Consider the following 6,000-nt stretch of genomic DNA (forward strand, 5'->3'; position numbering starts at 1 on the left):
ATCAGGCCTTTTGATTTGAATATATCGATTGTTTACATTTTTAGGCAAGGTTACCTATTTAATCATTTAATGTATGGATCATGCCTTAGCAGTCATTCTGATCTCGTTCCCAAATGATCAGTGTTCTAGTTTACTATGTTGCTGTTCAGCGGTTCTGAATTTGGGATGCACCCGACGGTCCACGTTTTTCTGTGCAAAAGCCTTTAGGTTTGAACATTTGAAAAGTATTTATGTGTACGAGGCTATTTGATTTCATTTACATATGTTACAGCACTTTGGTTTCACTAATAAATATGTTGAAATGGACCCAAATGATCTGTTTGTGTCTTCAGTCCTTTTAAATAGGCTAGATGAGCTGTATGGCCTACAGTATAGGTTGAATGTGATGGTTGAACTATAACCAACCTGAGTAGACCTATAACTCCATTCATATTCTATTCAGAATTTAGAGAAAGGAATCGAATTGGAAAGGAACTAGTCAGTCAGGAGCCGTTACTGCGTTGCGGCCGTGGCATTGTGAATACTTTTTACTAAACAGTATGTGCCGATGAGTATATAAAGTAGTATGCAGTTTAAGTATGGAGAACGCTTGATTGGGACATTGAATGATTTTACAAGCCCGCCCGCCCACACACACACCTACACACACAAACACATACCCCCACCCCCTCCTAGACAACTCTGTCCTGCCCCCCCCCTCTGACACTGTCTCATTCCTTGTTTCATTTTCATTACAAGCCACCTACTGGGGCCTGAACTTGTTGCCCCGTCTGAACTGGGGTGACAGCTCACTAAATCACTGTGTTTTAGTGGAGCTGCCTTCTTTTTTATAAACTTTAATCACAGGACTCCAGCAGCCCGGAATATTGGTCCCAGTGTATGGAATTCACACCATAAAAGCCTTGCAGAGGCCACTGATGTACTTCTCATGGCAGAATCGCTGATAGAATTCATTTTGTTTCTCGCTAAGACAGACAAGACAGTGTTTGGCGGGGTTTCGGTTGAGGCTCTCTGTCTTAACCCAGTTGACAATCAACCGCCTGGGATCAACAGGTTTTAGGCCATAAACTTGAGGTCATCTCCCGCCTGGCAGACCGTTTCTCATCTGGCGGCGAGGACGGTGATGCACGGCAGGGCTCGCAGGAGGCCTTGGCTTTTGTTTGTTATTTATGGTTAGTCATATGTTTAGAAATGGTTCTGAATGGTTGGAAGCCATCTCTCACACAACGCTCACCAGAGCTTTAGATCAGCTGGTTGGTCGGTTATCACTGTAGCTCCACAATGTGTCTGTGTGAAACTTTTTCTGTGAAACTAATGTCAGCATTGTATGGTAGCTCCCTTTGAGTATTCAGTACATATTTACACTATTACACCTTAGATAATGCTTTCGGCACATGCAACATCAAACCAAAAGTCAATGATTCATAAATCATGAGATGAGCAGTCTAGCTGAACTCTCTCTAAAGTCTTCAATGTTCCTGATCCAGAGTGAAGTAGCTCACAGAATGTTGGAGCTCTGATTGCAAATAATATTTTTGTTCCATCTGGCTCCTGCAGCTTTTTTTCTGAACTTACAGTACAGCTAGTCCTGGTTCCCCCTTCTTTATGCTCCCACCCCAGTCCAGGATGTGATTAAGTATTTGATCACTAAACTGCCTCCACAGATCTTGCGCTCCCTCTCCTCCAGCTCTCTCTCCTCCTTCTCCTCCTCCCTCTATTCTTCTTCCTCTCCCAGAGGAGGCCTACTTCTGCGGTCGGCTGGATATTTATAGTGCCTGTGTTGACATTGGATGGCGTGTTAGAGAAATAGCTCCGGCTCAAAACCACAAGACAAATGGCAGACCCAGACGGGTTGTGTTCTGGTGGGGAGCTAGCTACCTTAGCTGAGACGTCTTACTGCTGGAGGCCAGGGAGGGAGCAAGAGAGGGAGGGAAATGTATGTCCAGGCCACTGTACAGTCTATTAGAATAAAACAGGTTTTTATTGAATGTGTCAGAGTGGACCAAGGCACTATAGAGATATTGTATGTCAACAGAAATTTCAGGGTTTCATCAATTGGCAGAGAGAGAGAGAGAGAGAGAGAGAGAAACCAAAAAGTATGTCTATTTCACCAATAAAGAATGGGTTTGGTCTTCAGAGTCATGGGAAAATGTTTGAAACCCAACTCCAATGTTAAAGTGCATTAGTCAAACTACACGGCTGATTGAAGTAAAGTGGTCCTCCTAAAGCTTCTAAGTCCCTCCAATACTCATGGAGGGGAGAGTAGGGACAGCCGACTGGAAATGAGTGGGGCTTTAGACAGGCAGCATCCATGAACTGACCCCTAATGCAGAGCAGGTGGTGGCTTTGATTATGAAGCCGATTACATCATCCCAGGTCACACACATGCAAACACAAACACGTAAACCAGTAGCGACCCGTCATTTTTTGGGGGGGGTGCTTGCCTGTTTTGCATGTTATTTTGGCAGTAATACGTTTCGCATATAAGTTTTCAAACAATGTAATAAAATATATAATTGAGTTAATAAAGCCGCATACAAATGTGGACTCTTTTCTTGTTTTCTTGAGTTATGGCAGCTCCAAACTGCAGGTGTTTCAGCCTAGCTCAGTGCCTTTTGTGGTGGTGGGGCAAGCCAGCAGTATATACGGAGAGTTGAGCTGTGATTGGCTCAGTGTTGTAACTCATGTCTAAGGTTAGACCTCGAAATATTTGAATCCCTTGTGTGCTGTGTTGTGACTTTACTTTCATTAATCTGATGATTTTATTTATTTAATCCAGTAACTATGATTAATTGTTACCTGATTAAATGAATCATGTAATAATTAACTCATTAGGATTTGGGACACCACGGAAGAAGTTGTTTAAAGAGTTACCATCTCCCGAAATAAAGTCTATAAGGTATACACTACCGTTCAAAAGATTGGGGTGGAACAGGAGTGATGGTTGCTGATAATGGGCCTCTGTACGCCTACATAGATATTCCGTAAAAAATCAGCCGTTTCCAGCTACAACAGTTATATATATATATCTATATATTCATCAATAAACAGTCATCATATTAATCATGACCTCTTATGATATGCATCATTCTGAACACCTTGCATCTGCAAAAAAAACAGTCTTGCTCATTATTCAGTACTACACACAGTGGTTTAATTATTTATTTACTAGCTACCTAAATAATAACACAGAATAAACATATACCCTTTACATAAGACAAAGGTCCCTAGTGGACTGACAAAATAGGATGGCTTATTACACAGAGATTGAGAGGGGGAAAAGAGAGCGATAGAGAAAAAGGGACACTTACTGTGGACACATTCTACAATTATTCTCCATTAATCATATACTTTGCACACAAACCACCGCCTGTTTGAGTAAGAAATCATGATTACGTGTGAAATATCTTTGTTCATTGTTTATCTCTGTCGGAACCTAGCCTTCTCGGAAAGGGGTTTGGTTTGCCTTCTCTTGGGCTTGAGTGTAAGGCACAAGAGGTCCCAATGTCCTTCTTAGTTGTACATGGCTTGAATTGTCATGTAGTCTTTAGTAGAACTAAAAGGTGGTGTTCCCTTCCACTTGTTCTGGAAGATTGGTCCTCTGATGACAGGCTAATCAACCGAGTCGATGATCCCTAGTGGGGTGATGAGAGCAGTGTAGTAGACAATGGTCTGAAGAGAGTAATAGGATGGTCCTACTTAAATTCAGAGGGGCTAAGAATCTTATAGATAGGGAAATGGCCGATAAAACGGGGGGTTTACGGGACTCCACCCGGAGGGGCAGATCCCAAATGGACAGCCATACCCTCTGCCCGAGACAATAATGGGGAGCAGGGGTCCGGTGGCCTGTCGTCGATACCTGGAGGTGGTCTTGAGAAGAGCACACCGGACTCTCTTCCAGGTTGACCTCTTCCTCTTGCTCAGGGAAGAGCGGGGGCTGATAACCCATCGAACAATCAAAAGGCGAGAGACCAGTGGCTGAGCAGGGGATGGTGTTGAGTGCATATTCTACCCACACGAGTTAATGGCTCCAGATGGTGGGGTTGGCGGAGACCCTGCAACAAAGAGTTGTCTACAGGTCCTGATTAGCTCGCTCCAACTGGCCGTTAGACTGGAGGGTGAAACCCGGAGGACAGGCTGGCCGACAACCCAATAAGTGTGCAGAATGCCTTCCAGAACTGAGGACCACGGTCGGAGACCATGTCCACCGGAAGTCCATGGTTCCAGAAGACATGCTGCACCATGAGTTGGGCCGCCTCCGTGGCAGACAGTAGCTTGGGGAGGGGAATGAAAAGAACGGCTTCAGAAAACCTGTCCACCAGGTGAGGATAGTGGTGTTACCATCAGATGGAGGGAGACTAGTGACGAAGTCCAGGGATATATGTGATCAGAGACGGTGAGGGACAGGAAAAAGTTGAAGGAGGCCAGCCAGAGCGGAGACGTCAGGGACCATGGTGGGCCACCAAAGCGTTGTCGCACAAAGGCCAGGGTTTGACATGAACCAGGGTGGAATGAGCCCATTCCAGGACTGGGGAGCGGGCCGCGTCTGGGACAAACATCCGGTTAGCCGGGACCCCCGGGGTGGGAACGCTGCACCTCACGGACCTGGTTCTCTATTCCCCAGATGAGTGTAGTCGCCAGACACGAGGTAGGAATGATGGTCTCGGGGTTTGAGGGTGCAGCAGCGTGAAAGCACATCGGCTTAACATTCTTGGACCCTGGGCAGTAGGAGATGGTAAAGTTGAACAGGGTGAACAGCAGGAACCATCGAGCTTCAATGGAGTTGAGACGCTTGGCGGTCCATAGATATTCCAGGTTCTTGTGATCCGTCCACACAATGATTGGATGTTCCGCTCCCTCTAACCAGTGCCTCCACTCCATCAATGTCATCTTCACCGTGAGTAGTTCTCGATTCCCCACATCATCATCCCTCTCCGTGGCATTAAGGCAATGGGAGTGGAAGACGCAGGGATGCAGCTTAAGGTCCAGGGCGGAATGCCGGGACAGGATGGTCCCCACTCCCACATCCGAAGCGTCTACCTCCAACAAGAACTGACAGGACGTGTCCGGATAGATTAACATGGGAGCTGTAGTGAAGCAGTGCTTAAAGTCCAGGAACGCCTGGTCAGCAGCTGGGGACCATGTGAACTGGACCTTGGGAGAGGTTAGTGCAGAAATGAGGGAAGCCAGGGTGCTGTAACACCGGATAAAACAGTGATAGAAATTGTCAAACCCTAAGAAGCGTTGCAGCAGCGATGATGTATTAAAGGAAGGAGATGGTGGAGCGATGGAACTCACATTTCTCTGCTTTGACAAACAGCTGGTTCACCAGGAGACGCTGGAGGACCTGTCGATAATGGAGAACGTGTTCTTGAGCTGAGCCAGAAAAAACAAGGATGTCGTCGAGGTAGACGAACACGAACCGGTTTAACATGTAGCGGAGAACGTCGTTAATTTCTTATGGGCAGTAGCGTCCCACCTGGCCAACATCCGGTGAAATTGCAGAGCGCGAAATTCAAACTACAGAATTATAAAATCTTAACTTTCATACAATGACAAGTGACATAATACATCAAAATAACGCTTAACTTCTTGTTAATCCAACCGCTGTGTCAGATTTCAAAAAGGACTTGCGGCGAAAGCACACCATGCGATTATCTGAGGACACCGCCCCGCGTTCAAAACCATGAAAAACATACTTCAACCGGCAGGTGCGACCCGAAAGTCAGAAATATAATAAATGCCTTACCTTTGATGATCTTGTTCTGTTGGCACTCGAAAAGGTCACAGTTACATCACAAATGGTCCTTTTGTTCAACAATGTCCTTCTTTATATCCATAAAAACTCAGTTTAGCTGGCACGCTTCAGTCCCTCCATCAAAATGCATACAAAATGAATCCCAAACGTTACAAATAAACTTTTCCAAACAAGTCAAACAACGTTTATAATCAAACCTTAGGTACCTTAGGTACCCTAATACTGAGTACTTCCGGCGCCGA

The sequence above is a fragment of the Oncorhynchus tshawytscha genome, linkage group LG08, assembly GCF_018296145.1.
Source record: "Oncorhynchus tshawytscha isolate Ot180627B linkage group LG08, Otsh_v2.0, whole genome shotgun sequence".
Classification (NCBI taxonomy): domain Eukaryota; kingdom Metazoa; phylum Chordata; class Actinopteri; order Salmoniformes; family Salmonidae; genus Oncorhynchus; species Oncorhynchus tshawytscha.